General features: G+C 36.3%; 1 protein-coding gene across 2 annotated transcripts in view; it reads right to left on the bottom strand.

Moving 5' to 3' along the window:
- LOC145664572 (4-galactosyl-N-acetylglucosaminide 3-alpha-L-fucosyltransferase 9-like) overlaps window positions 1-12,250 on the bottom strand; it is a 439,648-nt gene extending 427,398 nt beyond the window's left edge. Inside the window, exon 1 of one of the 2 annotated variants that reach the window (XR_014127468.1) lies at window positions 11,647-12,250. The gene's annotated coding sequence lies outside the window, so the exon portion shown is untranslated. The remainder of the gene's footprint in view (window positions 1-11,646) is intronic. The other variant, XM_081731349.1, reaches the window with a different exon arrangement.
- Between the last annotated feature and the right edge of the window lie 10,448 nt (window positions 12,251-22,698).

The raw sequence follows: 22,698 nt of genomic DNA on the forward strand, positions 1-22,698 counted from the left end.
ATAGCGGTAATTACCTGAACGTGTTACACGAAAAGCGTCATCATGCTGACATGTGAAACAATTCTTTCCTGATAGGTGACTTGTGCAGAAGCATAATGTGATTTCCCCTCTCTTGTTTTAAAGCTATGTCAGCTTTAACTCCTTACTTAAAATATTTTCTAATTTAACAGAACAAACTGAGGACAGAGGGGTCAGGACTTCTATTCAAACTGTAAAATTAACATGCATGCGAACCGAATGGGAATTTCGTAATTGACGAAGTCTTAAATAGTAGACATAACGCTAGTTTAATAAGACGTATGAAACTCCTTTATTTCTTAAATCTGAACGGATACAGATAAGACAAGCAAACAGTTAAATATCTTACTAGTTTGGTAAAGTCTGCTACTTCTATAACTTGGAAAGAATGAAATAAAATCTTTCAGCTTAACGTCCCACGATTATATACCATTTAGGCTAAGGGAGACGATGGTTAAAGCAAGTGAATTATAATAATGGAAGAACTGGTGGAATGAGAAAGTGGAAGGATACGAGAGTACCCCGAAGAAAACCACGGACACGATGTTATCCCACAAACTTACATGGCCGGGAATCGAACCAGGGACCCTACGCACCAGATGTAAGCACTCGAACACTGAGCCATTGTGCCCTCCTTCTATAACTTAGCTCTAAAGCAAAGTGAAATATCAAAGCTGTAAGCAATTTGAAAAAAAAGTACAGTAAACTCTCGATTATCTGCGGAATTGGATGGCGCGGCAACCGCGGATAATCCGGAAAATAACAGAAAAAAGACTCAAATGAACATCAAGATGGATTTGAACAATATTTACAGTAGGAGGCCTACACGTACAATTACCAGTATGACTTAATTTAGTGGTTCCCAACTGTTGTGTCGCGACACATTGGTGCGTCGCAGTCAAATAGGGTGTGTCGCGAAATTTTAGAATTCAAAATTCATAAAGCATTTAATAATTAATTAAAAATCAATTTTGAGACAAAAGTATACCAGTCAACGCCTCTAACCGCAGCAACAATCCTTAGTACCAGATACAGTCATCGCTTTATTGAAACTCAATAGTCTTAGGCTATTATAGTTCATATTATTATTATTAATGATTTTTTTTTTTAAAAAAAGTCGCCGAAGTCGTAGTAGTTCAGTATAATGTGTCGTCAGTAAAAAAGGTTGAAAACCACTGACTTAATAAACAGTAGTTTCCTGTACATACAAGTTTGTTGGTTTACTTTTCCATAAAAGATCGATTTATTTAACTGTTCATATATATCTCTCCTTTATTGCGATTGTAGTTCTTTAAACAACAGTTTGGCAGAAAGTGTTTTATATCATTTTTTCTTTATATTGTAATGTATCGTCGAAAAGAAAATGGAAAGTAAAACCGCAGTTAATCGGGAGTTTACTGTACGTAAAAACTAAAAAACCTCGTGAAAAAGACTAAGTAGATATATTAAAATGCTATTTTGTCAAATATAAACTTTAAAAATGTGGTTATATGGATTCCCTAATTACTTTCCCTACAAGAAGCCTGGAGATTTTCACTTTAACGGAGCTCATACTCTCCAAACCTATTGCTGCGCTCACCAATTAATATTTGGTATGTGATAGACAAGCAATGAAAGTGAATTACTTTTTTCCGAGATCGTCGCCTTCCTCAAACTTGACTTGCTCTTTAGCGTTCTTTAAGATATATCTCGTCTGATATTTTTTTTCTTTTTCGTCTCCGGCCTTGCTTTAGCTGGAATAATCATAATTATAAAGGGTGGTCCAAAAGTAGATATACACTCCTGCATTGATCAAGTGTAACATTCTAGTTTATGGATTTATTTGCTTCGACTATTCCGGGCTTAACTTGTAAGTAAAAAGACGTTAAGAATAAATAATAAACTAAATCTACCTGTTTGATAATAAGAAATGATATAAAATACGGGACGGGACTGTATATTTACTTTTGGATGAAGTATTGCCGAATGGACTTCGATTGTATTCTGGTCATTTATTAGAATCGTGAATTCGAGTCCTGCTCATAAAACAATTCGTATCTCATTTAGCCCACAGGTCAAAAGCTTGGAACATACAATCAACTTAGCATTTGGAGTATTGTATCATATGGTCCATGAACCACGGTTAATTCGGCTATGAAAAATTTCTGTGGTGCCCCCTTCCTTTGATGTCCTAACGTGCTTATTATCCTCTAATGATTAATTCACTCTGCCTATAGGATAGAACTCACTTCCATTTATTGGTCAATGGAAGAAAGTTAAACTAAAGAAATAATATTACATTATTTCAGCAGCTTTTCTTTCACTAATTGCATGGCGTCTGAACACAGGTTGCAAGATCAATCAATTTGAGGTTGGGAAACGCAAACTTAAAACTTTTCTAAATTGAACTTGCCTCACTGCTTACATGTTCCATTCTGCGACACTTTACCAAAGCTGATCAGCTGTAACTGGTAAACGTGTCTAGTACGTAAGTATTAGCAAATCATGGACTAAACATGATCAATTTGCAACAGATTAGGTGAACAAACCAGGAAAGCAAGCAGTGAAACATCGTATCCATCCAGGAAGTGTAAGACGTTGAGTGTCATTATCCATTTAGAAAGTGGCTCCATTCATTAACCTCTAGTATGATAGGTAAGTCAATAATAGCTTCGCTATGGTGATATTATGTGGACGAGTGTCTTCTGCGGTAGAAAAATCTTGCTCTCTAACATAAGTAGTTTGAGATCAACATTCTATGTACCTTAAAATTAATGCTATTCTCATATAATGCTAACAACAGACAAATTATCCTGCTTCAAACTACCCTTCCAGATCATGATGAGTGTATACCACATAAGAAAAAAAAATCGAAGAAAAATCGTTAATCTAAAGATATATTCTGAAAGTATAATTCGGAAAATTTAACTGACAAATACTGACGTGCCTAGTCTTTCTTCAAACGTAAAATTTGAAACAATTGTTGTCTTTACTACGATTAAACAAAATTAAAATAATTTCTAACAGAAAATAAACACAAGGATCACAAAATAGTTTTATAACGAACATACACTCCGGACTCATTACAGCAAATTACTTTTTCTAGTGCTTGACTCAAATGTTGGAGCTTTAGCCATTACTGTATTTCATTAAAAAAAAATAGTTTTGAACGTTCGATAGCATCAAGTATTTACCAACCAGCAGAGCTACTACATTTCTCAAAATTGTAGCTAGTAGGAACATGACCAATACTGATTGGAGGGCTGCCCACTATAGCTCCACTACTGAACTGAATGTCCAGAATGTTAAGCAGTTTAATTTCAAATAATAATAATAATAATAATAATAATAATAATAATAATAATAATAATAATAATAATAATAATAATAATAATAATAATAATAATAAATTAGTTGAGCTGTTCGTTCATCTCGCAAGCAAATGCAACTAAATTTCTTTTCTAGACTGGATGGAACGTTCGAAGAATTCTTTAGTATGTATTTGGAGTCCCCAATTGATCATTAAGATTGGAAGCTTACTTGATTATTTGTATGTAAAATCTCAACAGAAGAAAGACTAACAAGCCTCTCTTATTACCGACTTTAGAAAGTTTCTCCAACAAAGCGAAAAGTTTAACTTTTGAAAATCACTTATTTCTTTGTCGACAATTGTACTGAATATTTGAAAAACTGGTTTCGTTATAATGATCCATTATAGAAGTAATGATGGACTAGGTTCAGAAAGCAGGAGTGGAGTCAAGTGGAAGTACCTCCAAATCCAAAGTCCTTTCCCAAGCAGATGCTGCTTGACTATCTTCTCAAGTAAGATCAATCATGTGCTAAAATATCGTAAAATGAAATGCCACAAAATACCTCCTGTCACAACACTTGACTGCAATATTTTCGCAACGATAATGATTTGAACACTAAAGCCGAAAATAAAATCCAATAATTTAGTTCATATCATAAGTTTCTGGATCAAATGCAAACGAAGAATATACGAATCTTTTAACCTGACGAACAGCACTAAATTGAGAAAAACTGCAAAAGCGTAGAATCAATGACAAATATAAAAACATGTAAGTTTATTTCTCATGCTCAGAATTTTAGGGAGACACTTTTTAAAAAATTAAGTAAATATTGATAATCTAATTTACATTTCTGTTATAATATTGGTTATGCAGGTACACACTTTTAAATACATCAATCCCTTCTGAGTTTGAATATTTATCCGAAATATCATAAATGGGGGGCGAATGTACTATATTCATGCATATGCCCATCCAGTACCATGCTGAAACATGGACCGTGGATTTGACACCACGTCTTGGAGCTTTACCAAGGGCACCGATTTCTCTGTAAATTGGGGGGGGGGCCTCATTCAGATGCAGAAGGCGTACGTGAGGATTTTAAGACAAATTGCATTCTAATTATACCAAATATTGTATATTCATAAATACAATGAGGGGACCCACATAAGCTTCGGGAGACCCGGCCCCGCCTCCAGGATCGGGCCCTTGAGCTTTACTTTCAAAATGGGTCATTTTTAAAAGTTTGCAAACTCTATAACTTAGCCCTATTATTGATTCATTTGTGTGTAAAGTGGAAAGGACGTATCCAGGTAGAAAAGTCTTTTTATTATTATTAATAAAAATAAAAACTTGTTGAAGAGACCAAATATTTTGAAATCTAGCTTTTTACCCAGTGAAAACAAGCTTAGGGAGAATTGAGCTTTAGTACCCATATACCCCCTAATCGACTGCTGCACCCCCTATCCCAAGATCCGGTGGCAGCTCATAGTGTGACGACGTGTACTTCATTTTAAGTGCCACGTACACTCATGTTCGAAATTATTGTCGCATATCTATAATTGTCTTGTGGAAATATAATTTGATAGTGACTTTCCCGGGTACTTCTAATACTGTTACTATGTGTATAATCGGGAAATGTAAATTTCTGGTAGATTTCATAGGAAAAGAATTATAAATACGAAAATTAGAATAAGTAAAACAAAATGTTGCTAAATGAATAAGAAAGGTTATTTTTCGTTATATTGTTCTTATTTACTGCTCTTTTGACATGAAATTTGCCACATACATGTCTTTGCCGATTATACACATACTAACATTATAAAAAATACCGGGCAAAATAGTTTTCAAATTATATTCCTACAACAGAATATTTATAGATTTGTAGGATTACCATATGTCTGTAATTTGTATTTTTGGGTCCGTGTCCGTATCGTAAAAAGCATGAAATAGGAAATGTGCGTATTTGACAGTTTTTGGAGCTGCCCGAAATTTTCCGAGTCGGAAATCACTAAAATCTCAGGCGAAAAGAATTGTTTTTTCATCATATAATTTATATTTTAGTTACTATTAATAAAGTAGGTTATGTTTTTGAGAAGTGTCTCATTTTTCCAGTCTAGGGTTCTTTTGGTTAAATTTAATATACGTAATTTAATGGCATGATTTATTATATTTGTGTTAATGAAAAAAATATAAAACATGTTAGTTTCCAATACTGTGTTTTAAGTATTACAGTAAACATTTGTGTGACTAACGAAAAAGATGATTTTTAGGTAAGAAATTTCAAAATATTTGTTTTGTTTGGGCACAGTATCTTTGATAGGTCGTCATTTTAAGGTCCGTCCGTATTTTGGATCAAAAAATTATGGCAAACCTATAGGTATGCAACAATCATTTTGGACATGACTGTACATGTCTCAGAAGATACATATGCCGAAACAGGCCATTAAACTTCAACACGTTATCACCATGTTCTTACGTTGACTGGATGTTTCTGCACCTCTCCCCCCGTAAATAAATAGAATCAGTGTATTGCTTCTCTATATTCCATCAAATGAAGTCTATTTCCATCCCTTTGACTAGATACAAATCCCGTTGTTGGCTTACAGCTAATTCCGATGACACTCTAAAATTGTTATCGAAAAAAAAAATGCTGTGATTATAAAGATTACGTTTTTGCAATTGAAGCAAGGAGGTCTAATTCGAGCCTCGGTACAACCACTGGATCCCATGTTAAATTGCAGACACTTGGCTCTTATAAATCTTCATACTGAAGAGGGACGTTACAACTCCAATCAATTAATCAACCAATCGTGTTCGAAATATAAAACTTAACTTAAATAAATAGTTAAATCCTTAAGTCAACAGATTTATACGAAGGCATAGATCAAACAAACAAGTTTTGGCTTAATAATTTACAAAAACAAGGCCGGGCACAAAAAAATCTTTAGTTCCACAAAAAATAAAATTTTAGTTCTTCACATAAAATTTGCAGTTAAATGTTGTTTGTAAATAAGAGCTTATTAGTAAATGGCCAGAAGGAGATAATAACCAACTTTCAGTCACACAACTTCTGACTTTTATAAAGAGGGCTATCCACGAATAGATTAAATTATATGTTGGCGTGAAATATTGATTAGTTTTACGAATTCAATTATTGGAGTTTAACGTCTCCTTCCGGTAGCAAGGCAATATGGGAAGGCATATAATGCGATACAAGTCAAGCTCGTACCCAAGTATGTAGTACACCTAGCGTACGACCGTAAATCGAATCCAGGACCACAAGCATTATGTTCCCCATAACCTAGGGTATTGTTTAAGATCTATGAAGGAGACGGATGGAATCAACTCTGATAAGTAGGGATGGCCACAAAGTTCCGGTTCCGGCGGAACCGGTTCCGCAAGGAACCGGTTCTTGGAGATCCGGTTTTCAGAACCGGTTCTGGAACCGGTTCCGGACTTGGATCCGAAAACCCGGTTCCAGAACCGGATCTTAGGAACCGGTTCCAGACCTGGATCCGAAAACCCGGTTCCAGAACCGGATCTTAGGAACCGGTTCCACATCTGGTTCTGAAAACCCGGTTCCAGAACCGGATCTTAGGAACCGGTTCCAGACCTGGATCCGAAAGCCCCCAAAGACCCGTAAAGGAGGCATAAAGTTCACCTTCAAAAATAATGCAAAGAGGACCATGCGCTTGTGCCTTCCTCGCCCAGACCCGCTTGTGCCCCCAGAAAAAAATTTTGGTCCACCAGTGGGTGTTTAGCCAAATGAGTTGGCCAGTTTGCCTGTTTAACCAATGAGTTTGCCAGTTACCCAGTTTATTTAGCCAAATGAGACAAGCTGCCGCCGCCTGGGCGCCTGCCTGTCGCTTCCACCATTTCATCTAGCATTCTGTTCACAGCTTGCCAGCAGCTCGGGTTTAGCGTAGGGATGGTCACAAAGTTTCGGTTCCAGCGAAACCGGTTCTGCGAGGAACCGGTTCTGTTTCAGAACCGGTTCCAGACCTGGATCCGAAGAACCGGTTCTAGACCTGGATCCGAAAAACCGGTTCCAGACCTGGATCCGAAAAACCGGTTCCAGACCTGGATCCGAAAAACCGGTTCCAGACCTGGATCCGAAAAACCGGATCTTCTAGAACCGGATCCGTTCAGACCCGAAAACCGGTTCCACTAGGAACCGGTTCTGGCCATCCCTACTGATAAGATCAGGCGTTACTTAAAACTCAATCATCCGACGGTTATTTTATACCGTGATTTTATTCACATAATAGTGCAAGTAAATTATGATGGAAAATCTGGAGTGATAATGACAGTAGGAGGAAATGACAGAACCACGAGAAAACACACAGATATGATTAGGTCCATCACAAACCTAGGTAGTATCAGACGAAACGAGAGACACTTTACACCAAAGCAGACGTGGATCTAGAAGGTAAAAACTAGAGGTGCAGCCAGACTCCTAGACTATAGGTATACCATGAGATTACTATACACCTTCAAAAATATATAAATAATATCTTAAATTACTTTTGTCACTCAAAAACTGATGGGCTTAGACCCTCCGGCCCCGGGCTAGATCCGTCACTTCACCAAAGGTGAGCGCTCTGATACTTTGAATTCAAAAACGAATCAATATACAGTCGCAAGAAAGAAAAACAAAGTACCGCCGCAAAGTGCTCCTATTTCAATACTAGAGCTCCTTCGTGACGAAGCGTACGCGCCTTTGGCGTGGGAGGCCCGGGTTCGATTCCCGGCGGGAGCTCATGTGTTTCAGATTCCACGTTAATCAGTAGGTCCCGTCTCATGTAGCCTTGCTATTGAAAGGGACGTTAAACTCAAAGCGTGAATATGACTTTTTGAAGAAAGTTTAAATAACCTAAATCCAATGTTTTAAAAGTAAGATTTACCTAAATTTTCTTATTACAGTGAAACTTGCTTAAACCGGAACTTGAATAAGACGGAAATCTGTCTATAGCGGACATTTTTCAAAGTCCCGGCAGCTCTTATGGGAATTCCTTTACAAATAGTTTCTGTAAAACGGAATCTTCCGTAACGCGGAAACGGAAAGCAAAAATAGTCCCAGGGAACCTTTGAAGCTTGCATAAAACGGAATCTCTTTTTCGCAGTGGAAGGCTGCAACAGATTACCTTTCATCTCTCTTGTGCGTGTCTTATTTGGAAGTGAAGTGAACCTTCCTTCATTAGTTCTTGCCTTTAAATAATGCATCACAAAATACCGCTAGAGATTTGACCTCGTTTTCCTATGACGATCTTTTGCTGTTCGGAAGCACTGAAGCAAATGATTGACAGGTTATTATTCATGTACCATTTTTTCTATCTGCATTTACTTTCAATCCTCCACCTATGAACTTCACCTGGGCTTAAAATAATGCTGGAGTCCACAAGTCTTTGTGTTGGCGGCTCTCCAAAATCTCAGAATCTTTATTTACAGCTGGTGCTTGTTCACGGTTCACTAAATTTGCCCCAAGCAAATGCATTTCGAGCATAATGACAGTTGTCATCAAAAACAGAACTAGAGGGGGAGTGGAGCGAGAGACAAGTACATTTCTACAGTGTTCTGAGTTTGTGTTCAATATCGTGTTTTTTTCTTCTGTGGTTAAAACGAGCTGTTTTTTATAGTGTTTTTATTTTAGCCGTACAGACAATGGCTAAAAGACACGTGACTCTCACTTTGGATGATAAAGTACAAATCATTGAATCCAAGGAAAAGGACAAAATTTCGGTGAAAGAAATCATGTGCCGTTTTAAGTGCGGAGAAACACAAATTTATGATACACTTAAAAACAAGGACAAAATTCCAAAGTCCTGGATGGAAGGGAATGGCAACGCGAAGCGGGTAGGAAAAGTAACGGGCAACGAGAAAATAAACGAACTGGTATGGGAGTGGTTTGTAAGTGCCAGATCGAAAAACTTGCCAATTTCTGGTCCTATCTTACAAGCTCAAGCTCTTTCGATTGCCAAATCTTTGGGGAAAGTTGATTTTAAAGTCTTCGGGGTGGTTGGACAGTTTTAAGTCTAGGCATAATGTTGTGTGGAGAGAAGTTTGTGGTGAGTCAAAAGATGTCGATCCGAAAGCAATTAAAGAGTGGATCCCCAAGGTGCGTAAACTGACACAAAACTATGAACCAAAAGACATTTTTAATGGTGATGAAATTGGTCTGTTCTTTCGGGCACTTCCGAGCAAGTCGTTGGCATTGCGTGGGGAGAAATGTACAGGGGGGAAAATGTCGAAAGAAAGACTCACTCTGTTTTTATGCGCGAACATGACAGGAGAAATTGAAAAGCCTCTTGTGATTGGGAAATCTGCAAAACCTCATTGCTTTAAAAATTTAAATGTTAAATGTCTGCCAGTTGTGTGGCGAAACAACAACAGTGCTTGGATGACAAGTACCATTATGGAAGAATGGTTAAATTCTTTCAACGCGAAGATGAAGAAAGAAAATCGTCATGTTCTGTTATTCTTGGACAATGCCCCATGCCGTCCTCATATAAAATTGTCCAATGTTACTATAGCTTGGTTTCCTGCGAATACTACAAGTGTGTCACAACCTATGGACCAAGGTGTAATTTTCACCTTTAAAAGTCACTACAGGCGATTGGTGCTGGAATCTCTAGTAAGTAACATGTCATCAAGCAATTCTGCAAGCCAGTTAGTGAAATTGGTGTCTGTACTTGATGCTGTAAATTGGATTGCTGTTTCTGCTAAACGAATTAGAAAGGAAACCATAGCTAAATGTTTTATGAAAGCTGGGTTTACTGAAAATTCTTCTGAAAGTTCTGGCATACCAGAAATAACGGAGACTGCTGAAGCCGTTAAACTCTTGTTTCAACAAAATGGACAACCGGATGACGGAACAGCTTACATTTCAAGTGATCAAGATGTAGCAACTTATTCTACGATTGAATCGGCTGCGGATCTCTTGCATGGACCTGAAACTGAAGAAGAAAAACACGACAATGTCACCGAAGTTGAAGAAATCAGAGAACCTAAAATTGGTTCTTTAAGAGAAGCTCTTCATTATGTTGAAGACCTCATTGAATTTGCAGCTGACTCAAATTATTCAGACCTTCCAGAACCATTCTATTCTGCCAGGGAAGTGTTACAAAAAAAAAAAAAAAAAAAAAAGTCTTGTCACAAAGAACAAAACAAATTACCTTGAAAGAAATGTGGAAAAAAAGCGAATAAGCATAGGGGGGGAATGATGTTGGTAAACTGCAACTAAAAATAGTTTGTGTAACTTTCTAAATTGCATCTTGAGCTTCAGTAGATTTTCTTGCATCTATTTGAAGTGTTTTAGTGGTGTGAGGATATTAAGTGTTGTGTGTCCTGAAAACTACAAAAATACAGAATATTTTGCGTGCCTTGTGTGTGGGGGGGAAGGGGGTGCAGAGTATGAAAGACTGCATTTTGGAGTTCCAGAGGAAATATAAAGGTACACTATAAAACCATTTCCATCTGTCTTATTTTAGTAGGTATTTATTTTCAGATTTGTATAAAACGGAAATCTGTCCAAAACGGAAACAAAATTTGGACCCGTCGCTTTCCGCTTTATACAAGTTTCACTGTATAACTCTTTGTATTAGCTCATACTTTTGTATTTCTTTCAGTCTAAAATGATTGCTCTTTTCATTTGATGCCTGGCTCATTTTTTTAAAATCACAAGATCATGTTTATCAATACAAACCCTTCTCGTAACACTTATCGAAATTCCTCAACCCAACCCTTATTATGACCATTTTTATTTGACAATCTTGTCAGGGTTTTTTTTTTTTTTTTTTTTTTTTTTTTTTTTTTTTTTTTTGCGGAATTCTCCCGGTCAAACCACACAACAGGCAAGGTGGGAGAGGATCACTCTTTCCTTCACAATGAGTAATCACAGTCAGGATCTATACCAGGGAAGTCATTTAGGGGCAGGGAGGGGCATTTGGCCCCCCTCTCTTGAGTTTGAGATTTATATAGATTTTATCAATAGAATAGTAGTAAGTCAGTGAAAAACGTGAAATTTTACTTATATCAAGGGGGCTTGCCCCTCCAAGCTAAATCTGAAATGACGCTACTGATCTATACTTCTCCTTGTTTTAAATTTAAAAGGCAACCAGGTCAATTTTAGCAGTTAATGTATAAAATCGACCTATTTCTTTGTAGCGTAAGGTTAGGTTAGGCTATGCTATAATAATACGCCAAACATACATAACCCATAGTTACTTCACGTTTATAATTCAATATTGAACTTTAGCTAGTATCTTTGTACTCAACCTATAATTTTGATCAAGATAATAATTAGTAAAATATTACATAAAATACGTAAAAGAACACTCACCGGTATCTTACACGTTTGTTCAACTTCGAAGGAATATCACAATTGAAATAATGTTCACACTATGCACATTAAACACTATCATACATTATAGTACACTTATCGTAGGATGTTCTCACTATCCTCCGTAAATAAATAAATAAACTATTGAGTGATGAAACACTTCCACTGCTTATTAACAAAACGTTTTGTAAATCTATAAACGCAACGATTTTTTCCTTATATTTCGTTTTATTTCATGTAATTTCAATATTATTGTGATTGTAACCACTATTAGATAACACTGCCAATTTTCGTTTTTCACTCTTTCCCGCCACACTGGTTGTATCGCACAGCGTCTGCTCGGCACAGCCTTGACGCACTGTGGATAACCACCTGTCTGAATGCCAGTTTGCACTGGCACAAGACGATCGGGGACGGAAAGCACTCCACTAACTAAAAGCACGTTGTTGTCTGGTTGCCACAGCTACAGAGTAGCATAGCAGCTGGCTGGAGGTAGCGGAGAAATCTCCCACCATAATATAAAAAAGAAAGAAGGCGTTCGCCGCCACCTGGTGGTGAAAGAATAAACTAAATGGAGAAGATTTCTTTTTTTCTTGAGTCTTGTGTGAAAAGAAGAATTGGCAATGGATGGAATGTGTCTGACAGATTATATTCCCTCAAAATATTTCTTCAGCTTCAACAACAAAAAATAATAGCACTATACCTTCAGGTAGGGAAAAGGATCTGTTGAAGAAACGATTTATGGTGGTGAGGTTGAAAAATTACCTTAATTTCTTTCTTTCTTTCTTTTTCTTTTTCTTTTTTTTTTAATCTTTTGACGAAAGTGTTTTAGCACCAACAATAATACACACCACTAGCATTTCGTGAGATGGTAGTGTTATTCTAGTTCAGGTTAACATTACCTGACACCTCTTTCCAAAATTTACAAGTTCAAAGGTATTTTGCTCTTCATTTGTTCAATCTTAAGAAAACTATATACAATAAAAACTGCATTCAATGAACCCAGGGGCGCACCCACGGAAAGGGGGTTCCACAGAGTTCGGATCACCCGCAAACATTCTAACTCAATATACGGTTCCTTCCTGTTCTGTCTAATGACCCTCTAGCTAGCACTTTGTAACACAATTTTTATCTAATCTTATATTTAGGCAGAACAGGAATTCCTGTTCTGCCTAAAGTGATATCTAAATTTGAGGGAAATTTATTAGTATCCATTTTCCCTTGATCTTCGAATACCATTCCAGAAATCCTTAAATTAAATTCTCTGAAATGGAATACAAGAAAACAAGTCATACAGTCATATTAAAAAAAATTCTTCCCATAAACTCTAGCATAAATTTTCCGTGGAAGATCACCCTCAAAACTGTTCATTGTAACAAGTTTTGCAGTAAAAACAATCATAATGAGCCGTAGGTGCAGTGCCTATAGTGTTCTATGAGTGTAAGGTCAAAAATCTAAACTTTACTCTCTTTCAAATGTAATATTATTGTATACCAATTCTTATTCCATAATATTTTTTTCTCATGGCTTATTCAATTATTTTAAAAGCTGGTCTACTTAATGGTCATAATGACTCTACCAACAAGAAGGTAAATTCTACAGACGTGTTCAAATTATTAGACTCAACATTCACTTTCTGAATATTTTACTGTTCTTACAATATTGCGTGAGAACATACGTTCGAACTTAGTTCAATTACTACTTCGTAACTCTGTCCTAATTTCTAGTGGGTGTGGCATATGCTTTTCAATATCAATAAAACAAATGCGTACGTAACATTCAAATATAAATACTATAAAGTGTGTATATCCAAATTGGAAACAAAAAATGAAATGGAATACTTACAAGAAAATTATCTCTCACACAAAGATTAATATTTCCTATGAAATTCCTTATTCTTTATTAAGTTTTTTTTTATCCTTTGTGGCATCCTATGTACGAGTTTAGCACATTTTGCCTTCAATTCAGCACCGTGATACCACAAATTGTTGATCTCCTTGATCAATTGAAGTTTGGTTCTAATGTGCTTCTTCTCTAGCTTTTCTTTCATGAAGCTCCAAAAGGTTTCAATCGAGTTCATATCAGGACTAGTGCCTGGCCACGGAAGAACACTAATTTCGTTGTGATCAAAGAATTTTGTCACAGCTTTGGCCCGGTGGCATGGCGCTCCATCATGCATAAAGATGAATTGTACGTCATCAAACCAGAAGGCAGTCTGGGAAAGCAGTTATTCTTGAAGAACTTGTAGGTATTGATCGTGCTTCATTGTCCTCTCTACTATATACAGTCTTCCAGGCCCGAATATAGAGATCACATGAGATCACATGAATATAGAGCTCAGACCATGACTGAAGTAGGATGCTTCACGGTTTATTAAAGACATTCCAACTTGAATTCCTCCCAGGTCAATGTCACACATATTGTGAACATCCATCAGACACATCCAACACTGAAACACAATATTCTACAATCGTCAGCAGTCTAATATTCGAAGCCTCGTGCCCATTCAAGGCGCTTCTTTGCCATGATTGGAATAGACTCTAATTTTTGTTTTCTTTCTTGACCGCGTGCTTTTATTACCTCGGCGCAAAAAATCCTTTGAACACTTTCAGGCCAAATGTCTGCGCCATACTCAGACATTTTTTGCTTACGTCTATTAGAAGTTGCACTCTGTTTTCCAGAGCCAATCTTTTTAGTTTTCTGATACCTCTTAGCAGGGTTGGCAAAAACCATGCTTTTTATTGAAAAAAAAAAGATTTTTGTTTTAAACCTGTTTTTTCTCTTTTTGTGGTTTAAACCCTTTTTTTTGTTTGTTTAAATAATTTGCTCTATGTATTTATATCACATATGGATAGAAATAAGTTTGTTTCGCTTTGATGTCATTACGCAACAACCGGGTTATGCTGGAAGGAGACCCACAAGCTTGAAGCGGAATCCAAACCGTTACTCGCCTTCCGAAAGAAATTATCCTCCATTTGAACTCGAAACTGGGACTAATTGGCCACAAATGAGATACGTCTGCCAACTCACTCACGGAGGACTCCCGATAAAAATACGTTGTACTAATCTTTACATACTTGTTAATATAATTGCCAAGAGTCATTTCAGAAAGACAAAAAGATAAACAGTTGCACAAGTGAAACCATTATACAGAATTACATATGGACAATTTCAAAATACTGCAGAGTACAGAAGAACTAATTTAGTCCAAGTTAGTTCACTACGACTTTTATTACTTCAAGTTAAAGAAATATAACGACTTAATTTGCATATCAGTAAGAAAAGTGAATAAAGATATGAATTATTTGAGTCCACTTTGGCTCTGACCTTTTTATACATAAATAGATACCAAAGATACTTCTGATCTTTCGTGGGGTTTGTATGAGCCCCCTCCCCCAACGAAAGTACGGCATTTCGATGTATTTTATCAATAGTTAAAAAAAAATGAAATGAAACCTTTGAGTTTTACGTCCCACGATTATGCCGGTTAGGCTAAAGGAGACGGTCAATAGTTAACATTATTAACACGAAACAATATTTAGAATTTCTTTGATTGCAATTGCATAACAAACTATAAAAAAAATCACAAAAGAAACATTCATAAACTTATTTTAAAAAGTTGGTTTTGTAGTATAATCTCTTTGAGTAACGAATGGGGAATTTAGGTCACAATATAATACGAATAATATACAGGAGTGAAACGTACTAACCCACAAATGTGTGTTCAAGATTTTACGAACACTTACGCTTTTACGGACAGTTTTCGTTTTTTGTTTTAAACCATTTTTTTTTAACAGCTGATTTAAACCAAGGTTTAAACCATGGTTTAAACCGGCCAACCGTGCCTCTTAGCGATAGCTTTGGTTTTCGCTCACACTTCCCAACCCTATTTTGACACTTGTTCATTTCAACAGAGATTCTACTTACTTATTTTCGTTCTATTCCAAATTTACTAACAATATATTGCCGTGTATATCTTATACCACCAGAAGTATTTTGTTAACTACCATTTTACGCGGAGAAATGTATTTTGCTTTTCCCATTATGCTGCAATTACAGGACTACACAGAATAAAAGACTGATACACGAAGCACGTCACGATCATTTTAAACTGGCCCATTCGAACTGCTGAACGCTTTGAATGTCATTAACTTCTTACGACAGCAACCACAACACTTCAGACTTGTTGATAGGAACCATAATAGCTATCTACAACTGAAACACCACTTTCAGAATTTCCCTTCCTCACTAATACCATCTTCTGATATCAACAGTCATATCACCACTTCAACTGTACCGTAAACAAATGAAGGATCCTATATTGATGGTTTAACCATTAAATTAAATGTTCTAGAACTCTGAAATTAGGACTCCTACATCAATTTTGCATTTTTCGAGCGTGAGTCTAATAATTTGAACACGTCTGTATTTGAAATTGCAACTAAATGTATATGTACTTTATTAATGGAAAGGGATTTAAAAAATAATACTTAATCATATTTATAAAGCAGCTCCAATTAAATAATATACTATAAATAATTCAATTTACGTAGCTTTTGGTCGCTAGTAAGAACAACTGAATCTAAGGCCTCTAATGTATCCTTATTTGAAATAAGCAACTCAGGTTTCAATATGGAAAAATAGTTGGCCAAGTACAATCAAGAAGTAGTTGACATTTAGTTTCGACCAATCAGAAGTAAGTATTTGTTGCCGTTTAAGAGCTACTTCTGTGAGCAAACTGAATGTCTACGAATTCTTGGTTGTAATAGGCCAGATATTCCTCCACAGAACTGTACTATAAATTACGTAGAATTCTCTAATGGCTTTCCACTAACAAAGAAACCGATTCAAGTGTGACACGAAATTGTGGACAAGTTTATGCGCGAACGAAGTGTTTATGTGTACAATTAAACCCATTAGAGGGGGAAAACCCTCAATCTCAACCGTTCCAGAGGTATAGAAGAATAAGGGGAAGGCTAGTGCTCCGATATTTTGCGAATTTTTGAATATGTAGCGATGGTACAAGTAAAAGAGACTCCTAAAAAAATGAATGTCTTCATCCACAAAACTTCAGTAATACGACGTCGCCTTAAACATGAGGGTTACAAAACCGAAGAGTCCATAAAAATTCTAGGGGTAGAATGTTTCGGAAAGGGAAGGCGAAAATAACGGAGTTCCATTGTTGCCTGAAATAGGCGTGTAAGATGTCTGAATACGCGACAAAACGTACTAGCGACAAAACGTACCACCGACAAAACGTACCACTTACCCTGAGGGCTGCTTGTGAAGGGTTTTCTAAAAACACTTTAAATAATGACAAGCGACAAAACGTACCACTTGCCTGGAGGGCTACTTGCGAAGAGTCTTCCAATCAGCCATCAAATAATGTCAGGCGACAAAACGTACCACTTGATAGGACGGTATATAAGTATATATATATATCGGCCAAAATAAGGTTAAAAGTTGAACAGATTGGTGGTGAGAAAAGTGCCGATGCAAGGCCAAGACTAAGACTAAGGCTAAGACTAAGACCATGCCTGCAAGATTCTCGCAACACCAAGACCATGCCTGCAAGACTCTCGCCAGACCAAGACCAGCAAGAATCTTGCATATGCAATATTTCAATATTTGCTGATTTTCATCACACTTTATCCAGGCTTTGGACCAGAGACAGATAGTCATTATTAGAGGGGCGCGGGCGCTTTCTCCCACAAAGGCTACCACCATCTCAATGTCACAAATCAATTGCACAGTTTTCTTTCTACAGGAAGTCAATAGTATTAACAATTGACAACCTGATATTCTTTGAACAGTTTATTACTCTGAATTGTTCAAAATATATGAAGTTCAAGGAAAACGTATACTATATTACAAAATTAGCAGATGTTTTAGTGTACTAGTTTTTGATGCTACTGTATCTATCACTTTTGCATTCGAAATATTTTTTAATAAATCTTTTTCAATAGACATCAACATAAATGTTTTCAAATGTTCCTGAGACATGGTACTCGTTAGCCTATTTTTAATGTATTTCAGTTTATTGAAGTTTTGAAAAATTTCTTTCACATGTTACCTGAGTTATGGGCAAAGTCAATAAAAATTTGTATGTTGGAAACCTGAATAAGTATTACTGCAAAATTTACAATTCTTCAAAATTAAAAAGCAGCACATTGGACAATTTTGCAACACGTTTTGCATTCGCTTTCCTTGTAAACAAATGTATTTTCTCCTAATTCTGAATCATTTTCACCATCAGCACAGCCATTTTTCCTCGGTTGTGTTCGTCATCAAGACTGACTTTCAAGGATATCCAAGTCCAAGAAAATACATTTATAGTATCCTTGGAAACTTCTTAACTGAAGTTTTTCAGAAAATATGTAAGTTTATCGAAAGGCACGTCTGGAAGTTCTGTTACTTGGTTGAAGTGGCTAGGGTCCAAATAATCCATAAAGTACATTGCTTCTTGAATCTTGAAGAAATACTCAAAACTACAATATCCAATATTGTGTTGAATGCTTCGATGCAGTTTTGGTCATTGGATAGAAGCAGCTTCATCTTCATATTCATAGGAAAAATCTTTGTCCATCTCTGAAGGCGAATTGTCGACAGGTCAATAGAAAAGAAAGAAATCACGTCCTAAGTCTTCAAATTTGTTAATGGCCCATTCTGCAAAGCTTAATGCTGCATTCTTAACGGACTCAAAATCATCTCTCTATACTCTTTCAGTTTGAACAGAGTAGTCTGCACCATGCGATAGGGCTACACTAGCAGCGCCCTCTATTTGAAGATAGTTTGACAGAGAGGTCGTCACTTGAAATATCTTAAGGAACTTTTCAGCTGTCCGAATTGTTTTGAACTTGAGAAGATCTTTTATATATCCTTTCGCTTTACACCTAGCTTTTGGTTTGATATTTTCTGTAGAAGCAATTTTCTTAATTGTTATGTTCAACTCTATACACAAAGTACTTTTTGGGTTCGAAAAATGACCAAACTTTTTCTGAACAATAGTGTTTTCTACCATCTTGTCTCCGCAATAACTCTAAGACGCCTTTGTTAACATACGATCTTCCAAATGTACATTCGCTGATAAGACTCACGCATAAATATCGCACAGTCATTCAGCAGAACAATGACACAGAATCAATGCAATTTTTTGTCAGATCACATATGACATGATTGAGTATATGAGCGTAACACCATACGTGTAACTGAGTTTCTTAGTAATTAAGCAGTTAGCGTATGCGCCTTTGTGGTGGGAGACCTGGGTTCGATTCCCGGCGGGAGCTCATGTGCTTCGGATTTCCCGTAAATCAGTATGCCCCGTCTCATATGACCTCGCTGCTAAAAGGGCAGTTAAACTCAAAATCAACTGAATCACACGTGTAACTGATCATAGCTGAATTGAAAAAATCCAAATATTGTCCTTGCATGTTACATGAGCCATCGGTTGAATTTCAAATACACTTCTTAATATCAAGGTTCAACTTCTGCAGAATTTCCAGCAGTAAACCGCAAAGACACTGGCCTGTGGTAGATATGCATTTTACAATGACAACAATACTTTGTTTAACAACCATTTTAACAACATACTGTAAAACAACAGAGCACTGGCCTGAAACGACTATATCTTGAGTAGTGTCTAATAGAACAGAAAATATTGAAGCTTGAGAGACTTCTTTCGAAATATCTTCTCTGACAAGTGTGCTGATAGCATTCAAAATATAATTCACCGTGTTTAGTAAAAGTTATGCGACCACAATCCTGCTTACTTCCTCGTATATGGCTTTTCTCGGTGACCTTATCTAAATTACTTTAAAGTGGAAGATCAAATTTGCTTAAGAAAGGAATAATATCCAAAAACTTTCCATGATCTATAGCTGTGTCTTTCAGTTTATAGGCTGCTACATTTTCTCTGTAAATGAGCCCTCTTTTACCAATGAGTTTCTGCACTTTGACAACTCGATACATTACCTGTCTGTTCTTGTCAACCTTATACTGCCGTTGTTTTACCTGTTCATGAGGAAGTAGTTTCTTAACATGAAGTGGTACGTTTTGTCGCGGATTAAATATCCGAAATGTTTTAATTAGTCCATGACAGGTTGTAATTTATATAAGTGGTACGTTTTGTCGTGGAATAAATATCAGAAATGCTTTAATTAATCCATGATAGGTTGTCATTTATGACAGGTCATCAAAAGTGGTACGTTTTGTCGCGAAAATTCAAGTGGTACGTTTTGTCGCTGGTACGTTTTGTCGGGACACCAAGGTGTCTATGTATAGGTTTCTTGGTACGCTGAATCAAATAAAAACATCATCAGCCAAATAGGATGAAAAATGTGAAAAAAAAAAAGTTGCCGTTCGAACTTTTCAAGCATTTATAATTTCTACAATTATTAACCGATCTGAACTGTACATGATATACAATACAGAAAGGCGTACAGGCTTTCGTTTTTTAAGTGGGAGATACTATTTTTGTTTATTGATTCATATTTTGCGTCTTAATATGTCACACAACAACACACTGTCGTACTTGCGTTTGCAACAAGATGTCTTTATGTTTCATATTATTTGATTTTTCCATAGCGCTTTTGCACAGAATATGACCTTGTATTTTTGTTCACAAAATAACGTCTCTGTTCCTTTGGCAATATAATTAATACATCTTCATACCACCTTTTCTCAATTTCTACGAACTAAAGACATGATATAGTAGCAAGCAATATCATACAATTTCGTTCGTGTTAATGGCGTTTATTATTACTCGTAGCTCCTTCTTTTTCCGGCCCCGGGTAAAGCTACGCCACTCACCTCAACATTCAACACCACTTTTATTCGCTCTGGTGCATCTCCCAATGCAATTTTCAAACATATTCACTCGCAATATAGCCGAATACCCACAAAATATCAGAGCACCAGCTTTCTCCTTACCCCTCTATATCTCTGGAACAGTTGATATCGAGGGTTTTTTCTTGATGGGTTTAAAAACATTTCGTTTGCGGATTGTACACAAAATCACTTCGTTTGCGCATAAACTCGTCCTCAACTTCGTGTCACACTTCAATCGGTTTCCTTGTAAGAAATGTATAGTCGCGAAAGAAGTAAATCAGCCGGGCAAGAGAAGAAAATATTTCCATCCCTGTTCACGTGAGTTAACTTCTCCGAGAGACTTGCTGCTTTCACTTGAGGTCTGTAAGCGAATTTCTCAAACAAATCCAGTGCCTGCTGAAAAGCAATCTTCTTTTCTATACTAAGCTTAGTGCTGTCAGGCAGAGAGGAAAAACAATATTTGAATTTATTTTTGAAGAAAACAAGAAAAATAATTTATCCACAGTAGTTCACAAGTGCCAGATTACTTATTATAATTAATTTAAACATCTAAATACTCATGATCTACGCACAACTAATTAGGTATGAACTGAGAAAAGTGATTTTGGAAATTGAAGACACCATTATTGATTTAATACTATGAAATAAAAGGAAATTTTAACATCGCACGATTAAGTCCTGAAAACTGAAGGAAACGAACGATGAGTGAAGAAAATGAATAAAGAAAGAAACTGAGGAATTAAGTGGGAAAAAAGGAACTCTTAGAAACCATCGGACACACGATGCTGTCCAACACAAACTTCTTGGCATAGCCTGGAATCAAACCTATGACCTCGAAACCAAAGATGAGAACTCAATCATTAAGCCACCATACAACAATTATGACAAGGAAAGGCGCTCCTGAATCCGACTTCAATTGGTTGGCTGGGGGTTGATTTGGAGTTTAATCTCCTGTTGAGTGACGAAGCTATTTAAAGACGTGGACCTACACCATAATGTAGAATCCGAATCACGTAAGCTCCTACCAGAAATCGATCCCAGGTCTCCCGTGCAGAAAATGAGCACGCGAACTATATACTTACGAGGGAATTATCCTCAATGACGACGTAAACTTCGGGATTTTTGCTAGTGTTATTCACGAAATGAGATTTCGGTCTCTCTCGTCTCGTAAAGTATTATGAAAATTCATTTAGTTTTTAAAAAGATTTACCTATTTCTATTGGACGAGGTCGTCTTGTCTCATTTCCTATAGTAATAATTTTTATTTAGGCTAAGGAGATCGATAAATTAACCACATAGTAAAAGAATGGTTGTCCGTAATTGCTTATATAATATGCAACCTAATCTGTTCGGTCATATTCTTCCAATTTATATATTTATATTACCATTATTCTTAATATTTCAACTTCTGTACGAGAAAATGTTGATTGAATTACCTTAATATCAAAAGTCACCTTTTTTGTTTAAATAAAATTTTGTTACTATTACTTTTAAAATTTTTCCACGTTATGAGAGAGACTCAATCCATGTTTTCTCAAAGGCAGTTATGTCTTAACTACAGTACGTTATTGTTCAGTTAGTTGCACGCTCGCAACCAGAAGGATAAAATCACCTAGGTGAAGTAGTAGACGGCCAACAGATATCGTGTATATATACTCGTAGTAAAATAATGGTTATCTATGATAACTAATTTAATTTCAGAGAAGCTGAAATGATATAAGAAAATCAAGAGGTCCTGACAACAAATGCAATTGTCGGGAAAATAATTAGTATTAAATTCCCTTTAAATCTAAATATCCATTTTTACGAAGATGAGGCAGAAAAGGAATTAGGCAGAACAGGAATTCCTCTTCTGTCTAAAGATAAGATTAGATTAAACCTGTGTTACAATGTGTTGGAGGGTCATTAGACAGAACAGGAAGACACCCCAATATACATTTGTACATTTTCTCAATAAAACTATTCTTCTTTAACTGGAAAATGATTGATGTAGCATGAAAATTTGATCTTACACTTTTACTCTCATAAACACAATGTAGTTCCATATTTTTTTTTTTTCCCTGAAAATATAGGTGGAATTAGTTTACAGTTACTTATCGTCTTTTCGAGTGCAGAATAATACTGGTTCAATACTACATAGATATAGTGGCTCGTGATATTGGACCCCCTGTCCCAAATCCTTGGACCCCACCCCAACAAAAATTTCGGAGTGCGCGCCCTTTATGA

This window comes from Thermobia domestica, chromosome 11, assembly GCF_964235325.1.
Source record: "Thermobia domestica chromosome 11, izTheDome1.hap1.1, whole genome shotgun sequence".
Lineage (NCBI taxonomy): Eukaryota > Metazoa > Arthropoda > Insecta > Zygentoma > Lepismatidae > Thermobia > Thermobia domestica.